Here is a 24,883-nt window from a genome sequence, read left to right as displayed (position 1 = left end):
AAGATCTTGAATGTAATCAAATTTGTAAAGTCTCTTTTGCGAAGTAAGATAACATACCCACAAATTCTAAAGATTAGAAGTGGACACCTTTGGGGAACCATTATTCTGCCTACCACAAGCTTATAGCACTGCTTATTATGGGAAACAAGGTGCTACTAGAGAGTATTGTACATGGAAAAAAATGTTGGATCCAAGCTCTGGCTCTGGTAGCATCGCTGTGACACATTCTGTAAGTCACTAACTCTATCTAAGTCTTCTTTTCCTAAACAGTATAAATAGGAGTCAGAATACCTCCTTGATTACTTCCCAGGTATGTCATAAAAATCAAATGAGGTAACCTAGGTAAAGGCATTCTGCAAAGCATAACATAATTTATAAAAAGTAAGATTTCATTAATAATACTCAGCAAATTAAGGACCTCAAGGAATAAGTAAATACCCCAAACCCCACGTCTGTCAAATGCCACTGAGAAAACGGATGCCAAAAAATCATTGTCACCAGATTTCTTGCCTACGGTTTGGGCAAATGATCCTTAGGAGCATTGCACAGCAGTCTCACAGAAGATACTAACGAAACTGCAAATGGAGACAAATATAAATGGGAGAGGAAGGAGGACAGAGTGAGGGAGAGCACTCATGGCATTGAGCAGTGGACATATGGCTCAGGAGAGTGAAACTGTTTATAGGTACTTAAGAAACTAGTCTTCAAACTGTTCATTCCATTCTATTAAGTGGGAAAATAGGAAGTGAAATGTGGTAATTATTGCATCTAGTCATTGCGATAGCCCAGTGAGATACTTTTATTTGGTTCTGGGAAGTGATCAACTTACTCCTGGAAACTTAAGGATTAATAACCATAATAATGTGTTCTGACTCCTGCAAAACCTCTTAGAAGCACTGAAGAAATCATCTGAGTCTTAGACAAATTGATGGAAGAGTTTAAGGAGATACGCTAGAGCGTCAAATCGTGCTGAGGTGGGAAGAGTCCATCATTTCACTTATAGCACTTTAAACAATCTTCGTGTCTCACCTTGTTTTTCCTGGTGCCTTTCTCTTCATAATTTAATTGCATCAATTGTTTTCAAGTGCCTCATCTGAAGTGGTGTTTCCCTTTTGCAGATTTTTATTTATATTTTCAATTTGTAAACGTTTAAATCGCTCTCTCGCATCTCCACATTTTTATATTTAGAATTAAGCTTCTGTTTATGTTGCTGTAGATACCTGGCCTTTTATTATATTAGCCTCTAGATTTTTTTGCTTTAAAATTCATCTCAGTTTGTTTCCCTGAATAATGCTGAAAAAGAGAACAAGCTTTTTTGAGTAATTTAGCAAAAGAGAGTACACATGTTTAGTGAGAGAGAGGAAGGGAGGGAGAGAGGGAGAAGGAGAAAGAGATTGTATTCATTTGAAGTGCTCTATAGTATTCTGTCATATGATATGTCACGTTTTACTTTTCTTATTCCAATTTTTAATGTATAAAGATAGTTGTTTATCTCTCATGTGCAAAAGCATTTCTATAGTATATATGTAAATGTGGAATTCCGCATCACCGGGTGCATACATCTTTGAATTTACTAAAAACTATGCAACAAAATTGCTTTTTATCCCTGCTCTTTAAAGCATGGTATAATGAAAAAAAATGCTCTATCCTCTTTACATATGCTATGCCATGTTGGGCGAATCATTTGTCACCCCTGTGCTTCATTTCTTATCTGTTACGGTAGTAATTAATACGTATCTCAGAGGGTTGTTGTGAGGATTAAATGAGGTTATGTGTAAAGTTTTAAGGAAGTACAGTGCCTGTCAAGGAAGGCAATTAATAGCAGAGTAAAAAAAAAAGGAAATATGAAAAATATTGACAACCATTTGTTACACTTACAAGTACTTGCCTTCCTCCTCCCTGTTTGGAATTGAGCGGTTACAGTAGTTCCCCCTTATCCGTGATTTTGCTTTCCACAGTTTCACTTACTAGAGATCAACTTCAGTCAGAAAATATTAAATGGAAAATTCTAGAAATAAACAATTCATAAGTTTTAAATTGTGTGCTGTTCTGAGTAGCATGATGAACTTTCGAGATATCCCTCTCTGTCCCACCCTGGGCGTGAAAGATCCCTTTGTCTAGCATATCCACACTGTATACGCTACCTGCCCATTAGTCACTTAGTAGCAGTCTCTGTTATCAGATCCACCGTCATGGTATTGCAGCACTTGTGTTCAAGTAACCCTTATTTTACTTAATGGCCCCAACATGCAAGAGCAGTGGTGCTGGCAATTTATTACATTATATTGTTAATCTTTTACTGTACCTAATTTATAAACTAAACTTTATCATAGGTATGTACGTATAGGAAAAAACTCAGTATATATAGGGTTTGGTACTATCCATGGTTTCAGGCATCCACTGGGGGTCTTGGAACATATCCTCCAGGGATAAGGGGGACTACTGTATGTGTGAAATGGAGACTAAACACTGACTGATAGGAGGAAAAGATCAAAATCAGAAGACCTGGACTCTATTCTGAGCTGCACCACTGAGATTCCTGGGTCTCTTTTTCCTCATTTTCAAACACAGTTTAGGGCTAGAATTAACAGATGATTACTCAGTCCATCCAGCTGTAAAGTTCTTTTTTTTAAAATACATCAATTAGGAAGGACTCTTTTTTGATGCAATTTACAATTCTTCCACGCCAAATTTGTATTACTGCTATGATTGAACATTTGCAACTATGATTGAATATATTCAAAAAAAGAGCCTACTAACTTCAAAAGAGAGTGCATTTTATCTTCGATCATGTCAGAATGGTAAAACATTTTCTATTGAATTGACATCTGCTTTCCTATAGCATCCTCATGGATGTGGTGATATGCATATTTAAAAGGAAATTCTCATGGAAACTCATTGTACTCTCATTTTTCCAAGCATTTTATAGACTTCCTGAGGACAGAACATTTTGCTCAAAGTGATGAAAAGTCTTAATAATTGCCATGGAAATGGAACCTTAATTAATTAATCACTTAATTACTTTTCTGTTGCAACCGGATTTTTATCCATTCCATTTATATGCATAACTAGTTTAATAGCTTTTTACTGAATAGGTTGTTTGAACTAGTTGACTGGAAAGTCAAATAATCAAACCAATGCTGCATGGAGATGTGGAGTATCTCCTCTTATAGAATTTAACTGGTCATTAGCCTGCTTTGTGAAAGTCTTTACTAATTCCCACTGACCTCTTCACCCTGTGCTGTAGCTTTTGGAGTCATTCTACTGAGATGAAAAACCTTACTATAGCGAATGAGACAGATCAGTAACAATTACCTCTCCAGTAGTTGCCTGTTTATTTAATAAGTCTTGATTTGAAAATTTGTTTCACTCTATTGCTCTTCTGGTCATGATAAACCCATAATTTGTTTTATATAACCCCTGGCTTTCATTTCAAGGATTCAGGAATTTCCAAAATTATTTTTGTGACAAGTATTAACTTTTAGAATGCTTTTACAAATAATTTTTTGACATTTTATTTTGTGATAATTGTGGATTCACACGCAATTGTAAGAAACATACAGAAAGATCCCATAGACCACTTGGCCAATTTTCCCCCAAAGGTAACATATTATATAAGTACAGTATAATATCACAGCTAGAATATTGACATCGATACAATCTACTTTATTTAGGCTTCACCAGTTTCGAATGCACTTTGTGTGTGTGTGTATTTAGTTCTGTGCAATTTTTTCATGTGTGTGCATTCCTGTGACCACTACAGGACAGGTCTATTCCTATTATGGCACCCACGGACATCCCCAGAGTCACTTCTTGTTCTTCTTCTTCTCCTTTTTCTCTTCTGACACAGTTGACAGTGGAGAAAAGGAAATCTTTTCAATAATGGTGCTGGAAAAACTGGAAAGCCATATCCCCCCCCCCCCAAAAAAAAAGCAAAAAAAAAAGCTTAATAGTTATCTCACACCAGATACAAATTAACTTTACTCCAAATGGATCATAGACCAAAATATTAGAGCTAAACTATTAAGCTTCCAGAAGAAAAACAGGTTGGAAATCTATCTTTTACCACATAATATAAATAAATTTCAGATACTAAATGTAAAATATAAAACTTTAGAAGAAAAAAATCAGAAGACAATAATATAAAGTTTATAACTTTAGGATAAGGAAGACTCATTTAACAAGCTACAAGGTGAAGGAATCAAAGGAACAGATGAATGCATTTGATTACATAATGTGAAACACTTTTATAAAACAAAAATATGTCAGAAACAAATTCATAAGAAAATAATGGAATCTAGAAAATAAGGTAAACAACCTAACCAAATAACTAGAAAAGTTTATGAACAGGAAAGTCACAAAACAATACATAAAAGTTATTTTTAAACATATGAAAATATTTGCCCTGACATACTATCTGGAAAGTAAAAACAAATATTTATTTTTCTTCCGTCAGACTACAAATTGAAAGATACACTTGATATATTTAATAATGTTAAGATTGGCCAAATTGTGGGGAAACTCTCATGAACATTTCAACAAACTGTTAATTGGTCCAACATTTTTAACAAGCAATATCACAAAATTTGTATTTAAAATGTGCATAATTTTAAACTCAGAAATACCTCCTTAAGATATCTTGAAAAGTCTGTGTGCATAAAATACATTGCATTTTTATACTTTTTAAAAAAAACTTGGAGAGAGACTAAATGTCCACTAATAGCAGAACTGTTCAATAAATCATGATACAAAAAATATCATGGCATATCGTTAAAAATGGAATATAATGAAGTAGATTCATATGTATGGCAAGGAAAGTTCTCCAACTTGCATTTGAAAAAACACAATACATATATAATTTATATTTATTCCAGTTATAAAGGAAATAATGCTGAACACAAACTACAAGTTATTTCATCAACACTCATTTACAGTACCATTATATACAGTTCTGTGCATTTGTTAAATGCATTGACCAAGTTTTGAATATAGATAGATATATAGATATACGATCCTGTAACATTGACTTTTCAAGAAGTAAAACGACAGTGTCAAAGGGAAAATGCTTTTCATATAAATCACTGTCAATCCATTATAACCCTTTCTTGAATTGATTTTTTTTTGGGAGTTACACAATAAGAGTTATAAGGGGAGTATAACCCTTGGAGATAAAGAAAACCATACATATTGCTTGAATATTTACCAACTGCAAAATCTTAAGAATCTATCAACATTTTAGCAATACCTTCCAAAAATACTTATTTGATATACAATGGGGAAAGCTGTTTAAATGTGAAAGACAAGAAAGATAGTTTCCTTTGAAAATCACAAATTAGAAATTTAAAGGAATGCAAATTTAACATCCACTATGGTGTTTCATTCAGGAACACCATTTCTGGTGATAAAGCATTTTCAAACACTTTAGGCTTTAATATACAACAAGAATTTGATTTTGCTGTTCATCTTGCTTATAATGTCTCTGCCTGAAAGCTACAAAAAAGTATCCTACTTTAGAGTCTTGAATAAAAATGATAAATGCAAGATATTAAAACTCAAAGAGATGAGAAGTTTCTATATAATTGACTCTAATCAAAAGGGAAATTATTCCCTAGTCAGCTTACCAGATAAGGCCTGAATCTGAGAATAGGCTTTAGCATGTTTAATAATGTCAATGCATTTCACGTTGCCTCCTCATAGAGAGAAATTGCCGTAAAGAGCTTCCAGAAATGAAGTCAAACAGATGCTCAGGTCCTAAATTTAAGAAAATGCTTAATTTAAAAGTGTATTTGCCACCTTTTTATTTTCATTGGTAAAAAGCATAACTTTTAGAATCTTTTCTTTCTTATTTCATTATCACCTGCTGCCTTCTTGTTCCCTAGGAAAAGTAGGGCTTAATGAGATATTCTTAGGTAACAATAGAGGTTCTTAAAAGAAAATTAGAATGCTTGCTCCCAAAGGGATTTACAGATTAATTTTCCCAATCACCTCATAATATCAGGGAGGAAATTAAAGCAATATTTTCTAGAAATTGAAAGAATTGCTTTTTTTCTACATGGTAATTATCCAGGGAGCCTTGGCTGGCTTCTCACAGTGTAGTGTGTTCTTAGGTTTTAATACAAGTGACTCACTACTCAGTCATACTTGGAAGCATCAGCAGGAGAATGTTTGGGGACTAGTAAACATGCAGATCATACCCAAGACAGAATATGGCTCTCCAGCTCATTTTATTTTATTTTATTAGCTTTTTATTTTGTTTTACCTTTGCTAAAGACTGAGAAAAAGTAAGCGTAGGATATTTAGGATTTATCTAACGTAGTATCCCCTCTCTGTGTACAGACAGGCTGGGGACAGTGTACACAGAATCCAGGGACACTCCCCTTCCACACATAGCTAGTTAGAAGGGAAAACACAAAAAGGAAAAATAATGAAGATGAAGCGGGGAGTAGCTATTTCACAAATAATCACAATCTCTATTTTATTATACATTAAGCATTGCCCTAGATTCTATATGGTTATAAAACCATTTTTCCCTCAGCGTCATTAAGCCTTTTTGGTTCATCACACAATTTTGAGGTTCTACGATTACTAATATTTATACCCAAGAATTGCACGTGAAAAGCAGATATTATAAATGAAACATTTTTTTCAGATTATCTTGAGCAGTCTGAGTTATTACATAGGACTGTATCATTGTTGATCCCTGTGACTAATGCTCTAGGCAGCCATAGATTCAGATCCATGGGAAATTGTCATTCTTGAGACAGAGCAATGCTTTGTTGCAGCTGACATGATGAAAAAAGACAACTAAAGATGCTATGTAGGATGCCTACAACTCAATCACCAGTCAATCTACTACACACTGTAAAATTGCAATTTGAGAAAGTCATTGGTGAGTAATATGAATAAAAGATATAGACAGCCTCACATACAACCAAAGTATAAAGGGAAAAATCATCTGAAAAGGAACATAATGGAACTGTGTATTTTTATCAAGATACAAAGTACTTGGCCATATTAAATAGAAACTTTAGATGGTGAATTCCTACTTCTTAGTAACTTAAGATACAGTTTCTAAGGAGTAGACTTAATCCCTAAATTTAGGCAAAGAGAAATGTGCAATTAGGGTAACAGAAGTGTCTCAAACAAAAATTTAGGAGATTTATCTTAGCCCTGGACTCCCTAATCTGCTACAGCTAAGTAAGATGTTCTTACTGTACCAAATTGCCATTCGTCAGTCTGAAAAGAGCACCATCCACTGCTATTTTCTATACCGGAAAGCACTTTGGCTTGAATAGAATGTATGTATAGAGTACAACATACATAGTTGCTAGCACTGATTGAAAACAAACTTTTCCTGCACAAAGAAAAATCTTGCTCACAGAAAAGTGCCTATTTTTTTCCAATCCAAAAATATCTCTCACAGACATTGTGGGACTCACAAATCATGAAGATTTTGACTACCAAGGTAGTTTAAATACAAATAAATATATAAAACCACAGACTTTGCTAAAAAACGCTACCAGAACAAGGAAGCTCATTGTCCCAGGAATGCCTGTGCCAGGAACCATTGACCTGAGTCACCTCATGCATTAAATGAAGGAGGCATTTCTAGTCCATAGACTGTGGCAGGCTAGGGTTGGGTCACACAGCTTGCTGTGGTGAAAAACAATGTCTTCTTTCCTAGGAGTGAAAATCGGCGGGTGACTTGAGAATTACTTAGCTCCCTTCTGCAGGGGTCCATGTAGTAAAAGGAATTACGAGGTAGCTTTAGAAAGGAATCAGGATTTAGCTACTCTTATACCTTCTTTTCTCTGCCCTACCAATTTCAATTTCAATTTGACTCCATAAAGTGTAGTCAATATTTTTGTATTATTACAATAAGCAAGTTGATATGCCCAATGTCACAGGTGAGGAACAAGCAAGGAAGACACATTTTCTACTCTCAAAGCTTTCAGTTTATTAGTAACAATTATAAGTTTGTTAAAAAGGTAACAGGCCCAAAACAGTAGCTTATGCAAAGCTCCAAATCACCAAACCAAGACTTAATTACAATTTCAGTTTTCCCAGAAATGCAATCTTCAACTAGTCAACCAGGAATCACCTGATCAGCACTAGTTAGGTAGTCTGCCTGACCGACCCCTAAAGGAAAGTGACCTTGCAATAACCAACCTGCTTTTTTGTCTAGTATAACTTCCTTGTTCCCACTCTCTTCCACCTATAAAAGTCTTTCATTTTTTACAGCTCCTCAGAGCTCCTTTCTATCCACTAGATTGGATGCTGCCCAATTCATGAATCACTGAATAAGATCTTTAAAATTTACTCAGTTCAATTTTGTTTAACAGTTTGGTGGTAGTGATGAGACCCAAAGGAGACTTCTGATGGTTTCAGAGACAATGAGAAACACAGGTGTTGGTACCCATGACCTCTTTGGGGTCTTTTTCTCACCATTTCTGTGGGCCATGGGTAAGTTTCTCACAGATCCGAGCTCTGCTCTCTTTGTGTTGAGCTCCTAATCTTATTGGCTTTCCAGTCCAGAGTTTACAGGTCAGTTTAGACTGTCAAGAGGCTCTAACAGAGCACCAGTCCTTGGTTAATCCATGGTCCTATTCAAGGGCTTAGGAGGTCAGCTTGAGCTGACAGACAGCTCCACCCGGAGCCTGAGTTCCTAGCCCTTGGTTCAGGCGCAGTTCCAGTGCCCATTTTGCGAGGTCTGTGGTTTAGTTTGCAGTCCACTTTGGGAACTGCTGGTGGTGCTCACCTCAGGTCTTTTCTTGGCCAGTCTGCAGTACCACCTTTTTGGTTACTGCTGGTGTCCACAGTTTCATTTTCTCCCTTACTGTTGGTTTCTGCTAATGCACATGAGGTAAAGGAATAATAGATGTATTGTTAATTGGAATCTCAGAAGGCAAAGCTGCAAAATTGGTGGGCATGGGTTGAGCACTTAAAAGCTGTTTAGAGTGCTCATGACCTAACTGTGCTAGGATAAGTTGGTCACAAAACAGGTTATATTGACAGTAGGTCACTACCAATCTCAAGAAAATTTCCATGCAAAGAGGCACACTGTAAAACACCACAGAATCCCCAACTCAGTGGCACATCTGTCTTAGTTATTAGTTTGGCTCTAGAGATGTAAGGCTTAGCTAAAGAAATGGGATCCTCAAGTTTCAAAGAATTGAGTGTGCCACTTTCTGGCACATCTGCTTACTTTATATCTAAGAATTGTAGTCCCAGAGTCTGTAGATTTTTGCGAAAATGGCAAAATCTTACTATGACAACCTAGAATTACAGTGGCCATTATGGGGAACACTTCAATTAGATAAGATCATTCATTTAAGAAGTACACTTGAAAGCAAGGGCTCTCAAATGAAACAAACAGAATGGGATATCTATTTTAACTGACATGTAAAAGCTTCCAAAATAGCTTCATTGAAAGTTTCGTTGCTAAAGGTTAATGAAGAATTAAAGATATAAGAGGTACTTAAAATAAAAGACTATAAGACTGACATGACTCCTACTACTCTCCTCTACCCTCCTTTACTTGAGTACTCAGTCTACTAATCCTGAGTTACCTTTCCACTCTGAAGGGACTACAACACTGTATACAAAAGTCTGCCACGTTAGTGGCCTTACAGACACCCCCATATTTACCCTCAAAGGAGGGTCCCCCATACGGGCCCCTCCATGGTTGACAGGACTCTCAGGGATTCTCCAGTAAAACTGCCACCAGTTATTCCCTTAAACAGCTAAAAGGAAACTACAATTAAAATTAATGGAAAACCTTGCCAAATTCTGGTAGATACTGGAGCTACACTCTACGTTAAACCCCACTAGCTTCAGAGCCTGCGTATGGGATCCTGGGAAAACTGGCAGAAGTGAGTGTGAACGGATTTCAATCTAAAATGGAACTATGAGTCCGGCCCAGTGGCGCAAGCGGTTAAGTGCGTGCGTTCCGCTGCGGTGGCCCGGGGTTCGCCGGTTCCGATCCCTGGTACACACCAACGCACTGCTTGGCGAGCCATGCTGTGGCGGCGTCCCATACAAAGTGGAGGAAGATGGGCATGGATGTTAGCCCAGGGCCAGTCTTCCTCAGTAAAAAAGAGGAGGATTGGCAGATGTTAGCACAGGGCTGATCTCCTCACAAAAAACAAAACAAAACAAAAACAAACAAAAAACAACAAAAATGAAATAAATAAATAAATAAAATGGAACCAGAGGATATGAGCTGGAGAATCTCATGCATGGCCCCTCAGAAGAATGAAACTTAAGAACTGAGAGACTGATTTTCCACAAATGCCTGATTTATAGAAGATTGAGACTTATCTCTTGACCAATGAACATCCACCTAGATCTCTACCCATCCTCAAGATAATGAACTTACTGCTTGCACTAACACTGCTTTGTACTCCTTGCCCATAAATACAATCCTCCCGCAAACCCTCTACAGATTCACCTGTAGCTTGCCACAGCATGCATTTCCTGAATTGCAATTCCTCTGCTATTCCTGAATAAATTCAATTTCTGGTAATTTGAACTTGCCTCAGTTGACCTCTTTATTTAGGTTTACATTCCATGGTGTCAAAGTGGGACCCAAAAGAGACAACGCCCAGAGGGATGAAGATCCTCAATATCGAGCAAGGTACCCACACTAACCCCCTTGCATTCAACTCTTCCTTGAGTCACCTTATGCTTCTGGTTTGGTGAATCTCTTCCTGGATTTCAAGCTCCTTCCTTTTGGTTGAGCTCTCCGACTTTATTCAAGATTTGGATAAGGACAGATTGTTCTTCTGGTGAGTACTCTTTTGGTTTCTGAATTAGATTGTGCTTGGTTTAGATTTAAACTTGTGGATTTTCCTGAGAGCAAAACTAAAAGTAAAATTAAAATTGGTGGGCATGGGTTGAGCACCTAAATGCTGCTAGAGTGCTCATCACCTTTATATGAGAGACAACTGTCTTTGAAGCTCCAGACTCCCATGTAAAGATAAGGTAGTCATGGGCAAATACGTTTCATGATAGGTTTCTCAACACCCACAAGAAAATTCTGTGCAATGAGGGACACTTGGTCATGGGTCAGACAGATAAGGCAAAGCCTATCCACCGGGAAAAAGAATTATCCCATGAAAGGCAGACTGTCAAACAAAACCCAAGTCTCAATCCTAAACATACTCATTAGGCTATCTAGGATTTTTTCTTTGCTCTCGGGAAACTTCCAAAAATGGGATCCCAGTCATCTAAGTGCTCTAAGAGTGGCCCCTCCCCCTTTAGGAACCTTGGCTGGTTTTATGTTAAAAAAATATTATGGTCTCTCCTCATGCACAGGGACCAATCTTCCTGAAGGCAAACTAGAATTAAAATGACCATTATGAGGAACATTCCATTTAGATAAGATTGTTTAAGAAGTGCACCTGAAAGCAATGGTTCCCAAATCAAATGGAATGGAAAACCTATTTTAATTGGCATGCAGAAGACTCCAAAAGGCTTCAAAATTCCAAAATAGTTTCATTGAGAGAGTCATTGAAAAGGCTATAAGACTGATATCTCCTACTGCTCCCCTCTATCTTCCTTTACTTGAGTACTCATTCTACTAATTCTCTGTCAAAATGTATTTCACTCTGAAGAGACTACAAGACCAGAAACAAGAGTCTGTCAAGTTAGTGGCCTTACAGATGCCCCCACATATACCCTCGAAGGAGGATCCCCATATGGGCCCCTCCCAGGATTGATAGGACCCTGAGGGATTCTCTGGTAATCTGCCACCAGTTATTCCCTTAAACAAAGGGGAAACTAAAATTAAAATTAATGGAAAACCTTGCCAAATTTTGGTAGACACTGGAACCCGCAGGTGGGATGCTGGGAAAACTGCCAGAAGCCAGCGAAGGGTGAGAATTCTTACTAGAGTCAGCTCTCCCGAATCTATGTCTATAGTGCCCAGTCAAGAAAGGAAGGTAAAATTTCACATTGTCCCTTCCTTTCCAAATCCAGATCGTTGGTTATTGGTCCTTTCTCTCCCAGGGAAAGCTATTGCCTTCTCGTATGTCTTGTTTTGTGTCCTGAGAGCTTGGCTTGGCAATCATCAGTTTGGGAGCTCCAAAATATGGCTGGACAGATATGTGGGTTGAACTCCATCATGGCTAGAGTCCTACCAATTATTGCCGACCCTCAACAGGATTGTCTAAGTCTTTCTTTTTTTTGGTTATCTTTGGGAGTGGCTCTGGATCTTGAGTCCAAGGGGTTGTTTAATACTTTCGGTAATATTTACTGCTTGTCCCTGCTTAAGCCTGACAAGATATTTGAAAAGATTTTTTCAAGTAGCTGTATAGTTAGAAGTTGACCACATTTGAAGCTGATGTTAACAGCCTGACAGGAACTTCTTTTAAGGCTTTCTCCCATAAGCCAAAATGAAACTATCTACGCAGAGGGAAAGAAAAACATTCTGAAGGCTTTTGTGGAAGGAAGTTCTAGTAAGAACTCTTTCCAATGACAAAGTTCTAAATTAGAACATGGGAATATTTTGATTTACATCTTAGTTGAGGATATTCTCCCTGGTCTAAAGAAGCAAATTGAAGTAATGGAGTTGGATGGATAATCAACCCATGATGCCATTTAAGTTGCAACACAATTCCTCTAGGGATTAAAAACAACTGTATTTGAGATCACCTCACATCTTTTAGGAATGCTATTATCAACAAAACCCAAAAGATAGCAAGGGTTGGTGAGGATGTGAAGAAACTGGAACTCTGGCACACTGTTGATGGGAATGTAAAATGGTGCAATGTAAACAGCATGGAGGCTCCTCAAAAAATTAAAAATAGAATACCATATAACCCAGCAATCCTACTTCTGTGGGATTTTCCAAAAGAATTGAAATCAAGATCTTGAAAAGATATTTGCACACCCGTGTTCACTGCAGCATTATTCACAATAGCCAAGGTGTGGAAACAACCTAAACATCCACTGATAGATGAATGGATAAAGAAAATGTGGTATATATATATATATATATACAATGGAATATTATTCAGCCTTAAAGAAGGAAATTCTACCATATGTGACAACATGGAATAACTTTGAGGACATTATGTTAAGTGAAATAAGCCAGTCACAGGACAAATATTGCATGATTCCACTTATATGAGGTATCTAAAATAGTAAAACACAGAGAAGCAGAGGGTAGAAGGTGGTTGCCAGGGGCTGGGGGGAGGGAGGAAATGGGGAGTTGCTATTCAACGGGTATCAAGTTTCAGTTATACAAGATGATTAAATTCTAGAGATCTCTGTACAACATTTTGCCTATGGTTAACAACATTGTACTGTACACTTAAAAATTTGTTAAGAGGGTAGATCTCATATTAAGTGTTCTTACTACAATAAAAAAAAGAGAGAGAGAGGTAAACAAACAAACAAAAAACAACTGTATTTGTTTTATAAACCTAGACTTTGTAAGAACAGAAATGCAGCTCTTGAAGCAATTCAAAGCCCGCTTATCTCTTTTACCAATCTCAAAACTTCTATTTATTTCAGAAGGCTTGCAGATATTGTAAAAGATCTGGATTCAGGAAACAAAAGCCTTTCTTGGAGGAACTTGCATTCTTTTGCTATGCCTTTGAGATGTAAATGTTCTACCTGGTTTTCTCCAGGAACTCTTATCTAGGCTATATCTTTGAAATGCAAACTTCAGGGAGATAATTCTTATCAGAAGAAAAAAGAAAAGCAAAAGCTATTTGGAACCTAGGTGAATGAAAAATCATAAGTGTCTTCCCCACAAATATTAATAAAAAGCTTTAGCTATCTGAGCAGGTAACCTTAACTTATTTCAATTTCCAGAAACATGATTTGGATCCAAGTTTTCTTTTATAAACCAGTGAGTTTTGCATTATCATACCCATCTCATGGCTAAAATTTTATAATGAAAGCTACAAGATCTGTTTGCATCTGTCTATAGGCTTATGTATGTCTATGTATATGTGTTATAGATGTGTGATAGTTTTCTACCTCTGGATGATATTGCCAAAATTAATTTGTAAGAGTTCTACTTAATTGGCTTAAAGAAAAATAAGCAGTTACCTAATTAAATATTCCTAACACTCTCAGAAATATAAAAACTAACCCAAATGTTTTTCAAGTTCAGGTGATCTAGGATAAATCTTAAGTAAATAAAAGCTAGTTTAAGTTTGTTGATTTAATTAAAACAGGCCTGTCTCTAGAGTTATCAGCATTAAATACAACTTTTAGTCCACCTGGGTTTACTAGTCAAATAAGCTCATGCTGTCTCTTAGAGAATTTGTCATCAAGAAATATAACTTCAGATGATGGTTACCTGTTTAATGTCTCATGAAATTTTTATGAGTAATCTAAACATAACCGTTAAGAAGAAGTGAAATAAATAAATGTAAAATAAAAGTTTTTGAATGAACTTTTCAACAATAATTATGCTCTATGGTATTTTACTTAAAAATAGTTTCCAAATCTTTTTGGTTACTTGAAACAAAGTTATATTGAGATAACTTAATGATAGGTATTCATTAAATATCTAGATCATTTCCAAATATGACAAAATATTGAAAAATTAATTAGTGAACATAGATTTGTCTACGTTTGGCTTCCTGTTACAGAGGAACTAAAGATACTTGTGCCATGTTGGTAAACACGTTGCACATTTTTAGAAGTATATGCTTCTAGGAATTATGAAATATATTCATAAATTTGCCAGTTACAGTTTACAATGGTTTACTTCATGATTTTCTCTAGAAATTAAGGTTTTTAAAGGTTAAAAATTATATTTTGTAATTAAACTATTAGAATTAATATGGGAAATATTTCTGTGTGTGTGGAAAGTAGTACGTGTGCTTTCATTAAGAAAAGGTATGAAGAATGGAGATGCATTTTTGTTAACAAAAAAGAAAATAATTTTGTCCTAAAGTTAAACTGGTTATTTCAGAATAGGAAAGAGGAAAAACATATCACAAAATCTGAATGGGTAGAAAAAAAGTGGTAGAGGTTTGTGGAAAAGAAATGTTGGAAAAGGAATTTTATGGGTGGTCAAGCTGGCTAATGAATTTAAGTTTAAAAAAAATGAATGCATTTTAATATCAAAAACACTCTGGTACAAAATTAGAATTTGTTTTTTTTTCTCTTAAAAGGGCAAAGTTGTCTTGGACTATTGGTATGCTCTTGATAAGAGATTGTGAAAAGTTTCTTTTTTCATTTTTTTCATATTTTAAGTAATCTGCCTGGACAGCAAAGATTTTGTGTCTTACCAAAATAATTTACACTGCTTCATGTTTCCTTATCAGGTCTTTCATTACTTAAGAAAACCCAGTATTCTCAATATTAAAAGAGCTAAGTTTCGTTCACAACTATGTAACCACCTGTATTTGCCTTTAAAATCTTCTGTTGTCACTTTGGTTAAATAGATAATTAAGTATTATTTCATAATGATCTGAGATGCTATTTAGTCAAATGTTCAAACCTTTTGGCATTTTGACAACTTCCCCCAATCAAATTCTACTTTTTTTTTTTGTCAGGAAGACCAGCCCTGAGCTAACATCCACTGCCAATCCTCCTCTTTTTGCTGAGGAAGACTGGCCCTGGGCTAACATCCGTGCCAATCATCCTCCACTTTATATGGGATGCCGCCACAGCACGGCTTGACAGGCGCCTGGGATCCAAACCTGTGAACCTCGGGTCGCCGCAGCAGAGCGCGCGCACATATCCACTACGCCACTGAGCTGGCCCCCCACATCAAATTCTAAATGGAGTCTTTTTGACCTTAGAGTAACTTCGAGGTTTCCCAAAGGGTCCCTGGAAAGTCTCATAGGATTTGTCTCACTTGGTAAAATATTAAACTAATTAGATTTATTTGATACGTTAAATTAAGTGGGAAGTATTCTCAAATAAGAAGTGATGCTAAGCCTTCTTAGTTTATATTTCTTTGAATACATGATATTAACATGTGTTCTAGAAACTGTATGAAATTCTTGTAAATTTGATGTCCTGATAATGTTGTCAGTCATAATTCCAGTTATCTTAAAATAGTGTATGTCACAGAAATAACCAAATTTTATTGTCAATTCCATTATACTGAACTTTTATCAGATCTTTGCCCATGGGCATTTTTAAGCTTTTGTCATTTACAGACAATTATTGTTTTACTTTGATACTTTTGCAGAGGTGAGATTCATGGAAAAGACCCTACTATGTACTCTTAATCATTGACACCACTACCAAATTATAAGATATCAAACATTGGGTGCATATTTCACAAGTGAAGAAGGCTCCACCTGACATTGGGTCCTGTGACAACAGGGGAACTCAAAGTCAAATTGACTAGGAGGAGAAGTAGCCGACATTGAGGTAGACTGCTTTCTCCCAAGACATCAGATCAAGAACTTTTCTTTCCTTTCCTCCTTCCTTCTCTTACCATCCTTTTCCTAATTCTTACACCATGAAAGTCTTTATGTTTCTTTTGTACACATTTTTCCTTGCTTTGGCTTGGAAAGATGTCATTGTTCACATATCTCAGGCCATTGCAAAAGAGGGTAATCCAACCTCCGAACAACTTTAGATTTGCCATGATGCTGTTGCTGCCTGTCACAAACTTCTCCCTGATTTCCAACGCCTTAATTTCTCTGGAAAAAACTCAGCCCTCTCTCTGTTATGTCAGGCTCCCTAACTCTGAGGGCCCATTTCCCTGTCTCCGGTTAACAACCTCAAACTTGGGGAACATTATGTCCAGGATCTTAATAAGAAAGGGACACAAAGCAAGGGTAACCAGAATAAAACCGCCTGTGTGGTCTACAGATCCTTAAATCTTACTGGCCTTCATGGCTGTCACCTTTCAAAGTCCCGAGCCACAGACTCAAACATGAATTACACAGAGGCATTCATGTTTCAAAACTCACATCCTTCATCAGATCCCTACTCCCCTGGCTAGGAGTAAGTGAAAATGAGGCTACTATCAGGAAGCTTTCTTGAACTCTTGAACATATTGCAGAATCTGCTGCTAAAGCAATAGAATTCCTTTGACTTTCTGGCTAGAGTTGTTTTTGATAATAGGACAGGTCTTGATTATTTTTTAGCAGAGGAAGGAGGTGTTTGTGCTATGGCTAACATCATTTGCTGCACTTGCATTGTCACCTCTGGAGAAGTTAAGACTCAGCTACATAAGATCACTGAACAAGCCAGTTGGCTTAAGAAAGTGACTCTTTCAATGAGGTCTTTCTTTGAGTTATTAGATTCTGATTGATTTGGGTCTTGGGGACCATGGCTCCAAAGTGTACTCCAGACACTGGGAATTATCCTGCTTATAATAGTCTCATTGGTGGGCTGTATTATCTCAAAAGCTTTAAATGCATGTTTGCAGGCACTAACCAAGCAAATAATCTCCCAAAGACTAGGATGTCAGAGAAAGAATGAAGAGAATGACCAACTTAGAGGATGTGAACCCAACCTCATGACCTGTAACTGCGACACAGAGATTCAGGGGGAAAAAAGTCAAGAACCTCAGAGCAGTAGCTGGGAGTAGCACTAATGTCTTAAATTTTGATCACATCTCCATTAGGCTGAGAGTCTGATCAAAAGGGGGGAATTGTTAAAAAGCAAGACAACAGGCCCGAATGGAGTCACCTATGCTAAGTCCCACATCACCAAACCAAGACTTAACTACAATTTTGGCTCTCCCAGAAATGGAATCTTAACCAATCAACTAGGAATTGCCTGATCAGCACCAGTTAGGTAATCTGCCTGATAGATCCCTATCACCCCCTAAAGGAAAGTGACCTTGCAATAACCAACCTGCCTTTTTGCCTAGTATAACTTCCTTGCTCCTGCTCCCCTCTGTCTATAAAAGTCTTTCATTTTGTACAGCTCCTCGGAGCTCCTTTCTGACTGCTATTTTGTATGCTTCCTGATTCATGAATCATTGAATAAAGCCAATAAGATCTTTAAAATTTACTAAGTTGAATTTTGCTTTTTAACAAATTCAGAAACTAATATATCTCAAGAAGAATATAAATACTATGAAAGGAATCCAAGTAAAATGTTAAGAGAATTTTTTTTTTGAGGAAGATTAGCCCTGAGCTAACATCTGTTGCCAATCCTTCTGTTTTTGCTGAGGACGATTCGCCCTGGGCTAACATCTGTGCCCATCTTCCTCTACTTTATACAGGATGCTGCCACAGCATGGCTTGAATAAGCAGTGTATAGGTCAGCACCCAGGATCCCAACCTGCAAACCTTTGGGCCGCCGAAGCAGAGTGCACGAACTTAACCGCTACACCATCGGGCTGGCCCCTAGAGAATTTTTAAAAAAATAATCAAAAAATAAAATCTCCTAATCCAAATGGTGCCTCTGGGTAGACTGAAAAAATATTTGCCTCCTCTTCAAGGCATTCTACTTCTATTTGCTTGAAAACTATCACTAACCATACACAAATGCAAATGCTACTTTCTAGAGCTGTATTACAACTATAAACAGTGGCCACAAAATACAAATATATATTTGTAAAGAAGAGAACAGAAAACAAAGTGCCTTTGGAGAACCAAATGGATAACTTACCTCACATAAGAGATTTTTTTGCTGTATACATATTTATAAATAAGTGATATATTTATTCTAAAGTATGTTTTGTATTACCAAGAGGGATTTATAAAGGATTCATATTAAGGAGATCAACAAACTCCTGAAGTCACTCAAATAAAATTATTTTAATACTGGGAATATTCTTGTATTTTCTATTACTCTGATAGACAAAAATTAGAATATTCCTACAAGTGCATTTTATCAATGCCTCCAGTGATAAAGTATTAAAACTCATCAACCCTGCTTTTTACAAAATTTAAAAGTTCATCTTTTCCCAAACAATAGCAACACCACCAACAAAAAATTTTTCAGTTCTAACAGCATTCTACACTCATATCACAAGAAAAAGTGAGAAAACTCTGCCAAAGAACTTTTTACCTTGCTAGTATTTCAAAATAGAAATAAGCACCTCTATTTCAAAGGACGATGTTGTCCAATTTTCAGACATTCAAAATGTGTTCCATGATGGCCCAAATTATAATCTTCTGCACAATTGTTGCTGCACATATTATTTGACTCAAATTAATGTTCTAGATATTAGAAACCATTCACTTTTGAACCATAGCAACAATGCAAAGTCAGGTGGCTGGAGAATGCTCACAGTACATGGCTTCCAATTAATAGGTGAGACCCTTGAGAGCCTTTGTCTTTAGGCATCAGGATGGAAGTTATTTGTCGTATACCCAGAATAACAGTCAAACCACTGCATAACACATTTACTGTTTTATTCCTGCTATTTGGAATTAGGTCTTTTGAGAATCTAGACAACGACAAAGAAAAATCTTTGTAAGCAGCTGCAAAAACCTGGCACCAAATGGAAATAAAACAGACGCATTGCAGCTCTGGAATATTTTCTCTTGTTTCTGGTGCACAGATCTCATTTTGCGATCTCCATGAATATTGCACAATTACTGCTCTTCATGCAGTTCGAGGAAACAATCATGTGGCACTGCTGCTACTATTCTGGATGGGACTTTATGAAGAATTCCCAGAGCTGAGCACTGATAAAGAGTCTGGATGGAAACAGATGGTAGGAGGCGGCCTGCTCTAGGGATGCTAAGTCAAGTCACCTCTGGGACACTGGGAGAGAAAAAGAATACACTAAGCACGCTAAGAAGCCTTTGTAAATGTCACTTCCTTAATCCTTACACTTCCTAATTTTCTCACACAAACATTCTAAAACCTAAAACTAAACTGAAGAGCTCTGTTATTCTCATGTGCCTTCTCAGTCACAGGGTTATTAGGGGGGAAAAGCCAACTCTATTATTCATTGAAGTTTCACATAACCTAGAAATTCCATGGGAATAGGTAGAGATTTGAAATTTCCTTCTGGTCCTATTTACTGTGAAATATAATAAATAAAATCTCAATCAACTTTAGCAGTAAAAGCACATCTATGGAGACATAGGGCGATTTATTATTTACTTGTTGGAAAACAAATATGGAAGCATTAGTGTTTTTGAGCTTGTTATAAAATCTCATATTTATCTCATGCTTAAATAAAAAATGCATAGATACAAGAGTTTTACCAGGAGTCACTATAACTTTAATGCTCATTGTTAAAAAGTGGCCATTTCAGGGTGATGGTGGCAATTACTACAGTTATTTTAGTGCTGAAATTTGAGATTTAAAAAAATTGTTTCCTTTAATGAAATTGATATATGCGAAGTTCTATGAGTATTTAACCAGAACACTTCATAAACATCTTATTCGTGGTCCACATTGCATGGAGAAATTTCTTATGTGAATGAGAGCTGTTCACTTGCATAAGGCTATATGGAATTTAAGTAAAGAGGCATTGTCATATAATGAAGGACACAAAGAAAATATACTATTACTACCCTATAATACCTTATAATCTAATTGAAGAATGTGCTAATTCAGTTCCTCCAAGAAGCAGGCACCAAGACAGAACTAGATACACAAGATATTTGTTAGGGTGGAATGCTAGTGAAGATAAAGAGACAGCAGAAGCAGACATGGAGAAGCTTCAGAGTTGATGCAAATTTGATACTTGGGAAAAGAGACAGAAGCAAAAAAGATTGGATAGGAAGTGCTGCAATGCAGCCCTGAGTAACTTCAATCAGGCTGATGGTGAATACTAAAGCTGAGTTACTCATCAAGATTATCCTATATCCTACAGGAGTAGCCCTGAACTAGCCCCATCATGCTCGGGCATTGACTGGGAGCAGCCCAAGAGAAGAATGGCTTTAGTGCAAACATTGTGGTGAATCCAAATAGGAGTCAAATGAGAGAACTGTGAATTTTCCTGGAGGTCATAGTCCACTCTTTGTACCACACAGACCTATTTCTCTACATAGATGCAGAGAGCTGATCCTTATTGGTTCCTGTGGACTGCTTCTTCTGAGGAATATCTTAAAAGAAGGTTAGTGAGACAAATTGCAGCTTTGTCTATGGTTCTATAGACAAAATTCCTATAGTTTTAGGAATTTTTACCAGTCTGATTGTTACATAGAATCTGTTACACAAAAGCAAATGTTCATATCCTGTCTCAACGGTCATGTCAGCTCTGAAAGGATATTAATGCCTCCATACCAGAAACAAAGAAAGAAAACCAAGAAAACAAGTAAGGAAAGAAGGAGGGAGAGAGGAAAAGATAAAAAGAGGAAGGGAGAAAGGGAAGGAGGGAGAGAGACAGAGAAAGGGAAAAAAGAAAGAGGAATAAACACGAAAAAATTCAAAGCTGAATGCCACTTTTGGTTATTGGAGAGAAATGATGTTACTTAACTTCTAGGAATGACGGCCTTGACCATTAAAATACATCATCCTTAGAAAAATGACTTCCAGATGCTAATAATATGCAAGAATTTCAGACCAGAGGATGCACTTCATTAAGCCTAGTTAATATGGTAAAACTGGCTATTTGATTTAATTAAAAAGAAGAAAATCTAGAAGAAGGGCTATTGTGAAAAAAGAAATATAATGCCATGTATGTGGAAGCCAAGTCAGCCAATAATCAAATTTTATCTACATTTCTATCTCTATTTTCCATCTTTATCTCTGTATCTATCTACATATAGATATACATTATATATCTATTTCTTTTTTTTTAAAGATTTTATTTATTTATTTATCTTCCCCCCAAAGCCCCAGTAGATAGTTGTATGTCATAGCTGCACATCCTTCTAGTTGCTGTATGTGGGATGCGGCCTCAGCATGGCCGGAGAAGCAGTGTGTCGGTGCGCGCCTGGGATCCGAACCCGGGCCCCCAGCAGCAGAGCACGCGCACTTAACCGCTAAGACACGGGGCCGGCCCTATATATCTATTTCTATGGTTTTTCTATTTGCTTTGGTTTTGCCTTTAAATTTGTACTGATTCCTTTTGGACACTTTAATATCTTTTCAACTTAAAAAGGGAAAAGGAATTATGAGAAAAAGAAAACTATAAGAGCTTGGAAAGGCAGAGATGTTAGAATCTTAAGTCTGGTTCCCTCTGACCCAAGGCTTTCTCTTTTATGCTAATTATTATGCACGTTTATCTGATCTTTCTGACTTTGGGGTTTTTAATTTTTCTCTTAAGACTAATACTTTAACTTACACTTCTTTTTCTGAGATAAGTGTGAGGGGCTGATTTAATGTGTTACTTTCTTCTCAATCAGCATGTAAGCAACAGAAACATTCTCTTATTTGATCATTATAACAACTCCAGGAGCTAGATTTTTATCATCTTCATTCTACAACTGAGGAAACACTGTTATTACTTTATTCATTCCTGGGTAGACTCAACTCAATAGAAAAAAAATTATGCTATACATCATTGCTTGTTTCCCACAATGCTGCTCTCTAAGCCCAATAGGTAGGTAATAGCATATGAGTTTAAATTTTTCCTGTACCTACTATAACTCAAAAATGGGACAGAGAGAGCTCCTTATGTCAACATCATTAGGTTTTTCTTATTTTCCTAGATGTCAATATGCAAAATTAATCCAGGGAAATGTTCATTTTAATGTTTAAGTACAAATTTAAAAACAATTACAGAAAAGGACAAAATCATAAACTTAATGAAGGAGAACAGGTAGTTGAAGATGGTGACATAAGAAGATCCTGAACTCACCTCCTCTCACAGACACACTGAATCTACAGCTATATATAGAATAATTCCCTCTGAAAAAGACCTTAAATCTAGCTGAATAGCTCCTTCAAATCAAACGAGGAAAGGGAGACACTGAGGAGGGTAGGAGAGGGCGAGATGTGTTCTAGCCAGAAAGTCCACCCCCAGCATTGACCCACAACCAGGAGGCAACTCACAAATCTGGAGCTTCTCCCTGAGGAGCGAAGTCTGCTACCAGGGGACACCTTTACATCACCTGGCTCTGAGGCCAGCAGGGCTTACACTCCTGGGTCCCAAAGGACCATATCCGATAGAGAAAGAGTTCTTAGAAACAGCTACCACTCTCAGGGCACAGCAAGAGGGAACAGATCCAGAAGCTCAGTCTTCTTGTGAAAGAGGCCTATAAGCTTATCATCATAGCTGCAGCCTGAGGGGCAGACTTCTAATTAAACATACATCTAAGGACTGACTGTAAACCTTTCCAATGACCATGGAAGGTGAGTGCTATCTTCATGCTCTCCCTTTACTGAGCTTCAGAATGCCAGTATTTCCCCAAGGGGAGCTCTTATATATGCCTAGTGACCCAATTTTCACATCTGGTGCTCTGGTTTTGTGGCTGCTGCCAAGGGAACACCCCGTGAGCACCTGACTGAGGCCAGGGGGCTTGTGTTCCTGGGTCCCACACAACTATAACAATCAGAGACAACTCTTGGCAAGCTACCACCTGCACAGCACTGCACAAACACCAGATTGAAACACATCCCAAGTTTTTTTTGTGAAAGAGGCCTATTTACTTCTCATGGAGCTCCAGCCTGAGGGGCAGGCTTTAGGTTTGCCACACATCTAGAGGCCTACAGAAGTGTCCTCAGGGAAGTGGATGCCATCTTTGCGTTCTCCCTCTGCCTTGCTACAGATTGCCAGTATTTCTCAGAAAAGAGTTGATACACTTGTCTCCAACCCCAATTTTTGTGACTTCTGCCCAGGGGACACCTCCAGATCACCTGCTCTGGTGGCAGTAGGCTTACACTTGCAGTCCCACAGGACTGTGTATATTTGCATATTTTTAAAAGCTGCTGCTGAGGGTCTGGCTTCCAGTCCAACTGAATCTGGCTGCTAGCTGAGATCCTCCCCTCTGAGACACTGACAGTTCTTGGCACACTCTCAACCCTGGGGAGCTATTAACAATATAATAGGCTGCTTGGACAATTACAAAGGATTGAGAGACAACCAAGGGCTAATGCAGGGTTGAACAACAAGGTTCATCTCCTACATGAGGCCACTCCTTCAAGACTGGGAGAACTGGCTATTTCATCTAATGCATAGAAACCAACACAGAGAGTCAAGCGAAATGAAGATCCAAAGGAAAAATAAAAAGTTATAAGTAATTTACCTGATAAAGAGTTCAGAGTAATGGTCATAGAGATGCTTACTGAACTCAGAAGAAGAATGTATAAACACAGTAAGAATTCAACAAAGAGATAGAAAATACAAGAAAGGACCAAACAGAAGTCACAGAGCTGAGGAATACAGTAACTGAACTGAAAAATACACCAGAGGGGTTCAATAACAGACCAGATAAAGCAAAAAGGAGAATCAGTGAACTTGAAGACAGGACAGTGGACTCACCCAATCACAGCAGCAAAAAGAAAAATGAATGAAAAAAAGTGAAAATAGCTTAAGGGACTTATGAGACAACATCGAGTGGACTAATATTTGCATTATAGAGGTCTTAAAAGGAGAAGAGAAAGAGAGAAAGGAGTAGAAAAAATTATCTGAAGAAAAAAATGGCTGAAAACTTCCCTAACATGGGGAAAGGAAATAGACATTCAGGTCCAGAAAGCTGAGAAAGTTCCAAATAAGATGAACCCAAAGAGACCCACAGCAAAACACATTATAAGTAAAATGTCAAAAGTTAAAGATAAATAGAAAATCTTAAAAGCAGCAAGAGAAAAACAACTTGTTAATATGAGGGAAACCCCATAAGGCTATTAGCAGAATTTCAGCAGAAAATTTACAAACCAGAAGGGAGTGGCACAATATACTCAAAGTGCTGAAAGAAAAAACTTCCAACCAAGAATATTTGACCCAGCAAAGTTATCACTCTGAATTGAAGGAGAGATAAAGAGTTTTCCAGACAAACAAAAGCTAAATCAGTTCATCATCACTAAACCAACTTTATAAGATACATTTAAGGGACTTCTTTAAGCTGAAAAGAAAGGGCACTAATTAGTAACA

General features: G+C 37.1%; 1 long non-coding RNA gene across 1 annotated transcript in view; it reads left to right on the top strand.

Annotated features, from left to right (window-relative positions):
• Positions 1-15,872, top strand: part of LOC131401020 (uncharacterized) — a 168,902-nt gene extending 153,030 nt beyond the window's left edge. Inside the window, exons 2-3 of the long non-coding RNA XR_009217512.1 lie at positions 10,559-10,787; positions 15,522-15,872. This is a non-coding gene — a long non-coding RNA (uncharacterized LOC131401020). The remainder of the gene's footprint in view (positions 1-10,558; positions 10,788-15,521) is intronic.
• The last annotated feature ends 9,011 nt before the right edge of the window (positions 15,873-24,883 follow it).

Source organism: Diceros bicornis, chromosome 1 (assembly GCF_020826845.1).
Source record: "Diceros bicornis minor isolate mBicDic1 chromosome 1, mDicBic1.mat.cur, whole genome shotgun sequence".
Lineage (NCBI taxonomy): Eukaryota > Metazoa > Chordata > Mammalia > Perissodactyla > Rhinocerotidae > Diceros > Diceros bicornis.
The sequence above is the reverse complement of the archived record's forward strand: the minus strand, read 5'-3'. Positions and strand labels throughout refer to the sequence as shown.